This window comes from Pipistrellus hanaki (genome assembly GCF_964339955.1).
Source record: "Pipistrellus hanaki genome assembly, chromosome: 1".
Taxonomy (NCBI): Eukaryota; Metazoa; Chordata; class Mammalia; order Chiroptera; family Vespertilionidae; genus Pipistrellus; species Pipistrellus hanaki.
In genome coordinates, this window is record NC_140503.1 from 173909764 (window position 1) to 173923056 (window position 13293).

The 13293-nt window shown below is 35.3% G+C and overlaps 1 long non-coding RNA gene across 1 annotated transcript in view; it reads right to left on the minus strand.

Moving 5' to 3' along the window:
* Window positions 1-2466: 2466 nt before the first annotated feature.
* LOC311625855 overlaps window positions 2467-13293 on the minus strand; it is a 956586-nt gene continuing 945759 nt past the window's right edge. Inside the window, exon 3 of the long non-coding RNA XR_014795571.1 lies at window positions 2467-2503. This is a non-coding gene — a long non-coding RNA (uncharacterized lncRNA). The remainder of the gene's footprint in view (window positions 2504-13293) is intronic.

Genomic DNA, 13293 nt, shown 5'->3' on the forward strand with positions numbered 1-13293 from the left:
ATGCTACTGATAGATGAAACTCAGCAGCTCCGAGAAATGGTGCTACCGTTGAACATTTTTCTTTGGGTAGCAACCTTAGCTCCAGTATAGCCCTAGATGTTGATAAAGCTATTTCTCTACTCCTTAGGCCCCAGAGAGTGACATTTCTAATATTATCGCATATCCTCTTTGAAACAGAATGCCAGGTAATGCACTGTTTCCGAATAGACTCTGGGTTTTCATGTGCTTAAAGCAAGGGCTATTAGTTTTAGAGCTCTTGAGTAAAGTGGTTAGGCATAACTATTGGCATGAGTTTTGTGAGCGAGTAACAAGCAGTGCGATAATCTTCAGAAGGCACCAGGCACATCAGAAAGAATGGATATTTTCCTTTGAGCTCGACACAAGCAAGCGCTTCTGCAGAGAATGCAGTCCATTAACCAGCGATGCCCTAATTCACATCCAGTTCAGTAACTGGGTCAGGGTGCAATAACTCTTTACAGAATTATACCAATTTTTTATCTAAAAGGGTTAAGATGCCATGATGTGTACCTCTTTTATTTCACTGAAATTTGGGCTGAAATGACTTAAACACAAAAAGGTAAAGGTGCATGAAATGGTAATAAGAATCTTAAAATTTTTGAATGGAAAAACAATTATATATAAACTTATGATCTTGTCACTCATTTTTAAGTTGTAATGAAACAAAACTCAGAAAAGGCAAATGGTAGGCTTATGATCTCATTTTAGGTTATAGAACTGAAATTACATCTATGTGTTATTAAGGAAGTTTTAGGCATTAATGTCACAGGCTCTGGAATGAGAATGTCATGGTTCACCTCCTGGCTCTCCCTCTAACCGCACTGGTGATTTCCAAAATGCTAATTAAGTTTGTGTGCCTTTGTTTTCACACTAATGAAATGAGAATGAATATAGAGTATCTATTTTTAACCTACATATCTATGTGATCACTGGTGTTGAGGATTAAATGAGCTGATACACGTTAAGTGCCTAACTCAGAGATTAACACATAGGAACTGCTCATTGTCCTTGTCCGTGTGTGTGTGTGTGTGTGTGTGTGTTTGTGTGTGTGTGTGTGTGTGTGTGTGTTGTGAAGATTGGAAGATGCATTGGGAAATATTTTGGAGATAAGATACTTCCTTCCTAAATAAGTCAGCTTTGGCAAGCTATGATCCATAGGCCAAAGCTGGTCCACCTCTGTATTTGTATATAATTTTATTGGAAGGAAGCATTACATACATTAATGTATTGTCCATGTCTTCTTTCATGCTTGACAGCAGACTTGAGTGGTTGTACATGGCACATGCACTACTGTAAATATTTTCATCTGTCCATTTACAGAAAAGCTTGAAGACCCCTGCCCTAAGACAATGACGTGTCTTACACAATAGCACTAAGATCATCACACCAGAAGAACTTAACATTGTTCTACTATTGATTAATATGTAGTTTATTTTCAAACCACCCCAACTGTCTGCAATGAGTCCTTCCACCTACTCTCCCATGCTCTTTCAAAGCCCTCCTTTCTATGCCCAGTAGTTAGTGCTCTGATCTAAAAGGTTCACACCCATATTTTCTTACACAGAATGGGTCTCCATCTGATGTGAGGTCATTTCATCACCTCTTGAAGGACTCTGCTACTTTATTTTCATTTCCACACAATCACTCCTGAGGGGCTTCACTTACATAAAATTGAAGTTGGTAGTTTCTCCAATTTGTGTTATAAACATGAGCTTTACTAATCTGTATATAGCTTATAATATAAGGATTTAATTTTTGGAAAATTCAAAGGCATCAATTTTTGGAAAATTCAAAGGCTCCCATTTTCTCTTTATTCTGTCCCTTTTCCTTTAACTTCTTCTTATTGTTACTATCATCATCCTCACCTTTATTCTCATCATCTCCAACCAACACCTTTTTTTATGAATTCAACAATCAAGACTGTAGAGATACTCCTGGAATAGCCTGAAGTCTATTAGGAGGGGGTGTTTGCAACAGAATATTTCAAATTAAATTGTGATGAATTTACTTATTTTGAACTTAGCATTTGTTTTGCTTGTATGTTTTGTTTGTTTGTTTCCCTGTAATCTGGTTCCCTTTTTTATCCCTATATAGTGATCTTTTTTCTCTTTGTTTTTTGCTTATTTTCTAAAGATTCAGTTATCTCTATCTCAATAATGTTGCAAGCTCTTATTTTAGAACATTTTGATATCTCACAAGTAGGAGTTGTGTGTGTAGTACTTATATTTATATTAATACTAAAGGCCCACTGCACAAAATTCATGCACGGGTTGGGAGTGGGGTGGTGCCTTCAGTCAGCCTTCACTCTCTTGCAATCCAGGATCCCTTGGGGGATGTTCGACAGCCGGCAATTTAGGCCCTATCCTGCAAGGATCCCTGCGAGATTTACCCTAAACTGGCAGTCAGACATCCTTCTTACAATCCAGGATAGCTGGCTTCTAACTACTTGCCTGCCTGCCTGATTGCCCCTAACTACTCTGCTTGCCTGCCTGATCACCCCTAACAGCCTCTGCTTTGGCCCCTACCACTGCAGCGACATACAGAAGGTTGTTTGGCAGACATTAGACATTAAGTCAGACAGAGTATGATAAAAACTGCATGATATCATTTATATGTGGCATCTTAAATAAAACTGAACTTGCAAAAACAAAGAGTAGAATGGGCCAAAACAGGTTTGGCTTAGTGGATAGTGTTGGCCTGCAGACTGAAAGGTCCCAGGTTCCATTCTGGTCAAGGACATGTACCTTGGTTGTGGGCACATCCTCAGTAGGGGGTGTGCAAGAGGTAGCAGATTGATGATTCTCTCACATCAATATTTCTAACTCTCTAGTAAGGGGGTGTGCAAGAGGCAGCTGATTGATGATTCACTCTCGTCGATGTTTCTAACTCTCTATTCCTCTCTCTTCTACTCTGTAGAAAATCAATAAAATATATTTTAAAAAAAAAAGTGTAGAATGGTGCTACCAGGGCTTGAGGGTAGAGAAATTGGAGAGAAGTCAATAGTACAAACTTGCAACTACAGATAAATAAATCTAGGATATCTAATGCACAACATAGTGATTATAGTCAACAAGATTGTATTACACATTTCAATTTTTCTAGGAGACTAGATTTTAAAAGTTCTCAGTACAAAAATGTTATGATATTATATGAAATGTTATATGTGTTTAAACTGCTGTAGAAATCATATGGAAATATATAAATGTGTCAAGCGAACACATCATTCACTTTACATTTATACAACATTTTGTCAATTTTTATCTCAGTGAAGTATAAAATAAAATAAAAATAACAATCTATTAATCAAACAATAATTGATCTGGTTTTATTGTAAAGAATAGACTATAGAGGAGAACATATAGAAGCAGAACAGTAATCAGCAATCATTTTTGTCTATGTATGGCGATTGCCATGGAATTGAATGCAAGAGATATTAAAGAGGTTGAACCAGTAAAATCTGGTAAATGGTTAAATAGTTTTAACTGATAATATATAAAAATAATGTATGCTTTTTTAGATTTTTAGTTGGGGAAATAGGTTGAATGTATGTTTTCATGTAATGTGCTGATTCTGGAGGGATAAATCACAGGTTTAGGGCTGGGCTAGAGATATAGCATGAGTGACAGTGTTACTACATAGTAGAATGTCTAGAATGAGAGAGCTTGCATAAGCTAGAGCTTTTAAATATGACAAAATTTAAAGATCATACAAAGCAAGAGAAACCTTCCAAAGAGAACGAGAATGAGGACCCAGAGAGATTGAAGGAAAATGAGGGAATTAACTACTCGGTCATGGAAGCCAACTTCAAATAATGGGAGGAAAGGTGGAGGATATGGTGCTTTTCAGAGGAGGAACTATTGAAGGTTGAAGAGAATTAAGGAAACAGGCCTGAGTTCAAATTGAAAAAGTGCTGCTTCTTAGAACGTTTTCTTGGACAAGTTTTCACTAAACTTCATTTTCCTGTTGGTGCTACATTAGAGCAAATTCTGCAAGCATTACATTAATTTCTAATTTCAAAGCGATGGACACTCAGTAAATGTTTGCTGTTTTTACTATATACTCACAATAGAAACCTGGGGTACATTATTTAAACTGTTCATGGTCTCTCATTTCAATAACACTATTCAGCAATCAAAACAAATATTAAAAATCCCCATTCATTCACCTGCCTTGTAAATCATCCTGTAAAACTCTCAGCACCACATTTTAAAATGCTTTTAATGCTTTATTTTCTCCTCTGTATTTGGTCCTCCCTCATTCTGCTTTGGGACATCTCATATGCCAAAAGAGCCTAATTCTCTCTGACCGTCCTGATTAGCACTGCAGTTTCTCGGTGACCTCTATGCATTTCCTGCCTCGCTTACTGCAATAATGATTTATTTCTTGCTACCTTTACAGCTCTGCTCCATTTATCTTTTCATTCTAGGACCCAAACTGAGGAGCAACCTCAAACTGGAGCACATTGTTCTTTTGGCAAGAACACGGATGGAAACATGTAAAGATAGTTAAGCCTTCTGCTCAGAATCTGTATTCACATTGCATTACCCTGGGCAAGAACCATAGCTAAATCTGAGAGTGGGATGGGAAGAATACTCCTCTCATAGCAAAACATTATAAATCACATGGTAATAGAGAGAGGTATATACTATTTTCAAAGGGAATGAGAACTAAATAACTGAGGACAGGCACATCATCTACCACAACAGGGAACAGACATTTAAAATAAAGTTGGTTCTAATCAGCATTTTCACCAAGTCCTCAAGCCTTCACCAGTCTCAGGCAGGCAAAGTAAAATTACCTTATGGGCGAGAGATGTGGATTGGGAAGGGAAGACTTTGGAGGCACTCACATGTTAACAGATCTTGCTCCTGATACTGCTGATTGAATGAGCAATCAAGGAGTGCAGGATTTTTTTTTTTTAATCAGAGAATTGGAAGTCTACATTTATTATAAAAGTTTTTTTTTAATTTCCAAGAAGTAATAATGTCTATGATATGTGCATGCAAGTGTGTGGCTGAAATGAGACTTAGAAGATGACCAGGGTTGAGGAATACCAAAGCTCAATTGTTGAATAAATGTTCAAAACAAATAAATGTTCAACAATACAGAGTAGAGGGGAAGAATATGATCTGGATATCAAACTTTAATTGATCGAGGGAACTTGTATCTGGCAGTGACATGGAGAAATGAAGGTTTGTATATAAGGATCATTTATTTAACTGATAATGGAGAGATAAGTACTTGAGAATATTTTGGACAACATTATCATTGTGGATGTTTAAAATGTTCTAAAAGTTGAATGAGGTGGTTAAAATGAGCAGAAAGTGTCATAAAAATTTGATGTGCAGGCTGATTCTGCTATATTTTGTTCTAAGTTTACATTCACTACAAATACTCTACCCTAGTAGGTGGAATTAAAATACTGATTTCAAACTCATCTTACTATGGCAGAATGCAGTCATCACTCAAAAGGGGAAAGGACCTGGAATTGTAATATATGAATTTGAACATCACTTCTTTATGTTACATAGCCTAAGATTGAATCATCTCTTTGTTCTTTCCAATTCTAAAATCTGCATACCTTTAGGGCAGCGATTTTCAATTGATGTGTCAAAGCAGGCACACTGATGTGCCACAAGAATTTTAAAAACATGCAATATCTGATTATTTAGTTATGGGGCTCTGACCTCTTTTCCCTTAGATTGGCAAATAAAAATATGACAACAGCCAACCAACAATAGTCTCTGGTGTAAATGCTCTGCCTTAAACCATAAATATATAGGTCATATAATAGGGTTCCATATTACTGGTCATAACACATAATAAGGTTGTTCTGTCTTGTTGGTTAATTTTTGGTACCAGAAATCTTATATACAAGTATAATCATTTTGGAGCAAAAAGTTTAGGTAATTTCTCTCTCTCTCTCTCTCTCTCTCTCTCTCTCTCTCTCTCTCTCTCTCTCTCTCTCTCTTTCTCTCTCTCATTTTTCTTTTTTTTGTAAATCAATAAAAATTATACCTATCATATTTGTCAGATTGGCAAAAATATACAGCCCATTTTTGGTGTACCACAGAATTTTAGTTTATATCTTCCATGAGATAAAAAATGGTTGAATATCTTTGCCTTAGTGTCATGTCCATACTTTATTTTTATAGCACTTTGTGTCTTCCATTAACTTCCTTTTCAAAGTCCTTGCACTTCTAAGATGCTTTAGCCATGAATTTTTAATTTAATGTGATCCTGTTACAATTTTATACCTACTTATGAGTAATTGCAGTTAAACTTAAAAGTAACTTTTTATCTTCCAAAATAAGAAAAGAATTAAGTTTCTGCTGTTCCATAGTTGACTTGCCTTAATACTCATTTGTTGTTGTAATTTAAATCACATTGAGTTAGAATTTATAAAATCAATCATTTAAAATTACTTTAATAATTAGCTGAGTAATATTTATTATGTTTTAGGAATTATTGAATTTATGAGTCATGAAAACTTTATATCATAAATTCAATTTATAGTAATAAAATATATTTTCTCAAGAGGAAACAAACATTACTATATGTCAGTAAAGAAAAAAGAAAAAAGAGTAAAGATCTTGCTTTCAGGAAAAACATTTTAAAATGCAGTGTGAACTAAGTCAAAAATATTTTAAAAAGCATTTTTATTTCACTGAATTTTAGATTTGTATTTTTCACAATGCTATGTAGAATCAACAAGTGGTTTGGTAAAAACTATTCGTATTCAAAGTAGAATGAAAAAACTAACAGATATATCATTTAAAATTATCAACATTTATATTACACCATATTGATTTTAGGACAAAATAATGAATGAGTGATTGTTTTTATTACCTGGTAATGGTTGTTAATATTAATGGGAAAATAAGTACAACTTGTGGGAGGAATGTTGCAGATAAAATTTTCTCTTGGGATTTCATATGAATTCAAAACCTTGAATTTGTAAGTACAAATGACAATATAGGAACAGAGCTACATTAGCAATATATAACATTAAACACTACTCCAAGCCTAATGGGAAATCTGTTTAAGGTGATCATCAAATTTGACTAAAATACCTATGTGACCCAAAAATCAATTCTCTGCTTTTATGACCTATCACAATGAAATGTACAAATTAGAGAACTAATCACACCTTAACATTAGACATTTTAAATATCAAGTTTCCATATTTGTAGAGTTAACTTTAGAGTCTTAATTCATTGTTCATAATTGAAAAACATTTTGACAGAAATTATCCTTAATTTTATATCATTAAAAATGAATTCTCTGTTCACTGGTAATAAAGATACATTAAAATAATTTTAAGTTGCCCTAACCAGTTTGACTCAGTGGCTAGAGCGTTGGCCTGAGCACTCAAGGGTCCCAGGTTTAATTTTGGTCAAGGGCATGTACCTTGGTTGAAGGCACGTACCCAGTAGGGAGTATGCAGGAGGCAGCTGATGAATGTTTCTCTCTCATCGATGTTTCTAACTCTCTATTCCTCTCTGTAAAAAAGCAACACAATATATTAAAAAATAATAACAATTTTGAGTTGATGATCAGGATTACTGTATCAGACATGTCCTATATTGGCTGAAAACAAAGCTCAACTCATAGATATTTTAAAAGTTGAAACATAATTTTTATGGTATTCTTTTGATAAATATTTCATATAAATCCATTTGTTTTTTTCTTTATTCTTTATTTCCAGTTGTTCAGGATTCCTTTATACCACTACACAATGGGAAACTGTCCCATTCATGAGCAAAGAATGCACACTAATGAATTCCACTATGCCATACATTATGCAAAAGCCAAGCAGCCTGAAATATCACTGTAATGTGTTATTGTTCCCTTTGACAAAGAAGTAAAACTCATGGTGAATGCTGGTTGATTTTCAAAATATTTAGCAAGGTCTTGGGATTCTTTCTTTCATCTTTTCTTTTTCTTTTTTACTGTTACTGATTTTAGATTTTCTTTGTCAACATATTTTATATTTTCAATTTTACTTTGTTTCATAGAATAACTAAGTAAAAAGCATTAGTATTTGACTATATTTTGCTACTATTGCTTATATAGTGGCCAATAGTATGTAATCTGTTGGAATTTGTGGCTAAGAATCAAACATATGTTCTCTGTGTCCTATGTACTTAAAATTTCATAATATATATGTGCTTAGTTCTAAAGTTCCATGTTATGCTTATTTGATAATTATATGAAACTGAAACAGGGGATTCCTATTAATGCTAAAAGAATTCTTTGAAAATTTCTATATATCTCAAATATTCCAGTGAAAAATAAATCCTTGAAAGACACCTGCCATCCCAAATAATTTTGGATAAATCTGGTTGAAATACAGTTAAACATTTTATTTGTTAAAGGACTTCATGTTTATTGTTCACAGAATGCTTTGGGATTTAGGTTTTCAGAAGTGGAAAACTGGAAAGGTAAATATGAAGTGGGGAAAGAACTAATGGTAGATAAGAGTGGTTTTTGTTTTTTTTTTTTAATATATTTTATTGATTTTTTTACAGAGAGGAAGGGAGAGAGATAGAGAGCTAGAAATGTCAATGAGAGAGAAACATCGACCAGCTGCCTCTTGCACACCCCCCTACCGGGGATGTGCCTGCAACCAAGGTACATGCCCCTGACCACATGCCCCTGACCGGAATCAAACCTGGAACCTTTCAGTCTGCAGACCGACGCTCTACCACTGAGCCAAACTGGTTTCGGCGATAAGAGTGTTTTAATACAGTTGTGTAGATTCCTCTCGGGAACCTCTGGGATGTTAAGTGTCATGTTTTTAGGTAAATGGGGGTAAATGAGGAGAGGGCAGAGAGCTCTCTTTGGTGTCAGCTGTTTCTTAATTGTCTTCAGTTAAAAATAATCCTTATGCTAAAATGGCATATTTTAAGATGGCATATTCTAATCTCCAACACCTATATCTTTAAAAGATCTAGAGCTTTGCTAATTGTTAGATTATTTACAGAATTAGTGTAGCAGGGATTGAATACACTATCCTATGTAATAAAAGCCTAATATGCTAAGTGTCCGGTCAGCCGTTCAACCAATAAAGTGTAATATGCTAATGATATGCTAAGGTCATTCAACTGCTCGCTACCCTGTTTCCCCAAAAATAAGACAGTGTCTTATATTAAGTTTTGCTCCCAAAGATGCGCTAGGTCTTATTTTCAGGGGATGTCTTATTTTTCCATGAAGAGGAATACGGTACACATTTATTGTTAAATGAAAATAAAGGAAATTTATTACCTGTATACAGTGCGGTAGTACGGTAGTTGTCAACTTAAACCAGACAAACTGTGAATCCTACAGTATCAAGAATTTACTCATTTATTCAATGACAATCATGTCATCATCTTCTGGAACATCATCATAACAATCCAATTCCTGAATTTTCTGGTGACTTTCTTGTGACTCCATTTCTTTTAGAATCAGTGGACCAAATCTCTCATGTTTAGCCTAGGGGGGGGCCTTATTTTCAGGGGGATGCCTTATATTTCACTCAGAAGGAAACCTGTAAGTAGGTCTTATTTTCGGAGGATGTCTTATTTTCGGAGAAACACGGATTGACGTGCATTGACCACGATGGGGCTGACACTCTGACCAGTAAGTTAGCTTGCTGCTGGGGTCTGACTGATCGGGACTGAGTGAGATGGGTCAGACATACCCTGGAGACCTTCTGCAGTCCTTCCCTGGCTGGCCAACCTCCAGTGTCCCTCCCCAACTGCAATTATGCAGCAGTGGGGTCCCTTAGCCTGGGCTGCATCCTCTTACAACTCAGGACCCCTCAGAGGATGTTAGAGAGCCAGTTTTAGCCCAATCCTGCAGGCCAGGCTGAGGGACCCCACTGGTGCATAAATTTGTGCACTAGGCCTCTAGTACTTATATAAATACTAGAGTCCTGGTACATGAAATTCATGCACAGGTGGTGGGGGAACTAGGGATGGTGTATGTCCCTCAGGCCAGCCTGCACCCCCTCCAATCTAGGACCCCTCAAAGGGATGTCCGACTGTTCAGTTAAGCCTGATCCCAGTAGGCAGTTGGACATCCTTCTCATAATTTAGAACTGCTGGCTCCCAACTGCTCACCTGCCTGCCTGTTTGATTGGCTGTAACTGCTTCTGCCTTCCAGTCTAATCATCCCCTAACCACTCCCCTGCCAGCCTGATTAATGCCTAACTGCTCCCCTGACAGCCCCATAGCCCCTAACTGCCCTCCCCTGCAGGCCTGATCACCCTCCCCTGCTGGCCATCTTGTGGTGGCCATATTGTGTCCACATAGGGGTGGCCATATTTGACCAGATGGGGGCAGCCATCTTATGTGTTGGAGTGATGGTCAATTTGCATATTATCTCTTTATTAGATAGGATTGTTCTCTTGAAGGTAGATTTTACAGGTTGAAAGTTTCTTTTCTATGTGTATCTTACTAGAGTAAGCAATTTCAATTCTTGTGTGAGTGAACCTAAGGAGCAGCATGACTTTCAAGACCCTGGCTAATACTAACCATCCCGACATGGGAATTCAACCAGATGGCCAACTCAAGGACACTGACCATGAGAATCCACATTGGGAGCAACAAGGACACTGCCTGCATGTCCACAGCCTCTCCCCTGATTTTTGTTGTTGTTTTACTTCTCTATCCTTATAAAAGCCTGCACCTGCACAGAGATCTTAAGATCAGTTTCTCTGAAGATATGACTACCCATCTTCTTGAATTGCTGGCAATTTGAATAAACCTCTTTTCTTTTTTTATACAAGCACCTGTCTTAATAGTATGGCTTTGGGTAGGATTAATAGTTCACAAAACATAAAAATAAATAAAAATAATCAATAGTTAATCTCTAACTTAGTTTGCAAATTGTCTTAAGAAACAAATTCAGTAGCATTACATGAAAAGTACTTTATATTTGCAAACATCTTTCTTCTCAGTATAGGATATATTCAAATTATTAACACTTCTCAGTATAAGGTATATTCAAATTATTCAGTGTATTGTCAATCTTGGAGTAAGCAGTAAATAAAATACTAATATTTTAATGATAAAGGCATATAATCACCCTATATAATAAAAGCTTAATTTACTAAGTGTCTGGTTGTCCTTTCAACCAATCAAAGCATAATATGCTAATGATATGCTAAGGCCACTCAACTGTTTGCTATGATGTGCACTGACCACCAGGGGGCAGACACTCTGACTGGTAGGTTAGCTTGCTGCTGGGTTCTGGCTGATCAGGAGCCTTCCCGTGGTCCCTCCCCACTGGCCAACTTCCCATTCCTTTCCCAGCTCTGATTGTGCACTAGTGGGGTCCCTCAGCCTGGCCTGCAGGATCGGGCTGAAACTGGCTCTCCAACATCCCCCAAGGGGTCCTGGATTATAATGATAGGTAGCATATCATTAGCACATGGCCTGTATCTTCTTGCAGCATATCATTAGCATATGGCCTGTATCCTCTTGCAACCCAGGATACCTTGGGGGATGTTGGAGAGCCAGTTTCAGCCCCATCCTGCAGGCCAGGCCAAGGGACCCCACTGGTGCACGCAAATTTGTGCACTAGGCCTCTAGTCACTGTAAGTATTATGATGGTAACACCGTGAAAAATTATCCATTATGATATTTTCATTTAACCACAAACCAGCAGACTACTAACATGAATTAGTGAATTTTGTTGTTAGGAAGAAATAAGTTAATGCTCCTGAAGTTAACATTTGACATATAAATAATGCTCAATAAATATGATTTCTTGTTTTATTAAAGAAGTACAAAACAGTTTTATTAATAGAAAGCTTTGCTCAGACTTTTGTATGCACAGTGTATACAAGTGACACTAATGCAAAGGTTATTTCTCAGGTACTCTTAGTTGAGTAAAAACAATTATTTTTGAAAGTATAATTTTAGTGTTTTGTGTTTTTTTTTCTTTCTAAATTTGACTTGACTGGTTATTGGATCAAGCCTATTAGGTAAGATTATATATATGTTACTTATATAAAGAATATGTATATATCAGAAAAATTTTATAGAAATTAGTTTATTTTAATTTTAGCAGTTGAAAATAATTTTAAATTATGAGCAGAGAAATTCATAGTAGTTTATCTAAATTTTAATTTTTTAAATAAAATAATCTGGTGAGATTAGGTTATAATTACAATAGATAAAACAGTTATGAGAATCATTGAAATAATTTATGTAAAGTGCTTTGCAAACTTCAAGCAATAAAATTCATAATTTTGACAAAGGTAATCTTATTTTCAGGCTTCACTAAGCTGAATTGTCCTAATGTACTGATAAAAAAGGAAGCTATTTTGAAATACAAATTTTACTTTTAACAAATTGGTATTCTCTCTATCTCTTCTGAAATGACAGAAGACCCCATGTCATGTTGATTATTAACTAGTTTTTAACAAGTCCCCTGTGCTAGGAACTGCATGGAAGTATCTATATAGTCCTGTAAAGTACAATTAATTTGAATTAACTTCTGCTAAATGCTAATTATGCAATACATTCTTAGTGTCACAAAGTCAATTAGCATAGAAAGCTTTTGCAATTTTTGAAATATTTGAGACTCAGTGTACTTAACTGTAGTTCTTTCACAATCTGTGTACATTTTATTTAATTTTATTGCCTTATTAGATTAACAAGGACTTTTTTGATGTATGATAAAAACATTGATATTCAATAAAAACCTGTGTATCAAAAATATATTATAAAGCAAACAGCACAAATGAAAGAGCAAGGAAAATATTTGTGATACATATACTAGTCAATGAATCTATGTACAGAATCAGTAAAGCATCCAGAGGTTATTCATATTATATATATATAATAGAAAATATATATATATAATATGTACATGCTTTTATATATATATATATATATATATATATATATATATATCAGTGTAGTCTTTTATATATATATATATAGAAAATATATTCATATTATATATATATAATAGAAAAAGATATAAAACACATCAATAAGTGTTGAGGAAAAGAAGACTAGCACACAAAGATTACTGTACAGTTCTATTTTATAAAGTTTTCAAAAGACAAAACCAAGCTACATTGTATAAGGATGCAAATTTAGATGGTTAAAGGAAATGATTACCAAAGAGGTATAGTATGATTATTTCCATGAGGTGGGGACAGTGTTGAGATTTCTCAGGGACTGTAGGTAAAATCTGCAATTCTGACAATATTTTAACCCAGGAGGTTGTTTCATGGACGTTTGCTTTAACATAACTTGTTAAACTTTATATTTA